We start from the raw sequence: 1,126 nt of genomic DNA on the forward strand, positions 1-1,126 counted from the left end.
CATCACATTAAGCACATGACAATGCTTCATGTGTAAGACTGTCCTGTGCACTGCAAGGGACCCAGCCTCCTAGGTTCTGCTCATTAAATGTCAGTAGTGCCCGCCAATCTTTGTGACCAAAGGAGTATTGCATGAATTTCCAAAATACCTCCAGAGTGTACAGCTTCATCTCCCTAACAGGCTAGCACCCAGTACAATCACTCCTCATAAACAGTTCTAACGAAAGAGACAGTGACTTTTCATATCTGTAAATCCAGGAGACATTTGCTTCTGGGTGTAGTTGGTCTCTCCTTTTTTTTTTTTTCTTTTGAGTCGAAGTTTCACTCTGTTGCCCAGGCTGGAATGCAGTGGCAGGGTCATAGCTACCAGAGCCTCGACCTGCTGGGCTTAGGTGATCATTCCACCTCAGCCCTCCAAGTAGCTGGAACCACAGTCAAGTGCCCCACCCCAGGCTAATTTTTTTTTTTTTTTTCTTAATTTTAAAGACAAGGTCTCACACCAAGTTGCCCGGACTGGTCTTGAACCCTCGGGCTCAGGCAACCCTCTCGCCTCAGCCTCCCAAAGTGCTGGGATTACAGGCTGGCCACTGCGCCTGGCCTAGTCTCTCTTTCTTAATCTTCTTTTCTCTTGGCTTTTATAACAGCAGGTCCTCTCAATTTTCCAGCCATGTCTCTCACTCCTTAGTCTTCGCACCCTTTGCAAGTTCATTCCTCTATACCTGACCATTGAATGTTGCGGCTTGGGGAGCCTGGCTCATAAGCCTTCTTCTTTTCCCAGTCTCTGTTCTTTCCCTAGTTAATCTCACACACCGTTTCAGTTGCTATCTAGACACTATCAACTCCTCAGTCTTGGATCTCCCACCCAAACTTCTGCTCTGAACTCCAAAGCTATAAATCCAACCACCCACCTAACACCTCCCCTTGATATCTCAAAAGCACTTAGCCAAATCATCTTATCATCTTGCAACATCCCATCCTTGCTTCTGGCTCAAAGGTGGGTCCTCTTCCTTCCTCAGTAAATGAACCACTATCTGCCTACTTGTACATATCAGATGCCTTGCAGAGGTCCTCAAACTTTTAAAACAGGGGGCCAGTTCACTGTCCCTCAGACCATTGGAGGGGCGGAC

The sequence above is a fragment of the Carlito syrichta genome, unplaced genomic scaffold, assembly GCF_000164805.1.
Source record: "Carlito syrichta isolate Samal-C Ts95f unplaced genomic scaffold, Tarsius_syrichta-2.0.1 Scaffold62039, whole genome shotgun sequence".
Classification (NCBI taxonomy): domain Eukaryota; kingdom Metazoa; phylum Chordata; class Mammalia; order Primates; family Tarsiidae; genus Carlito; species Carlito syrichta.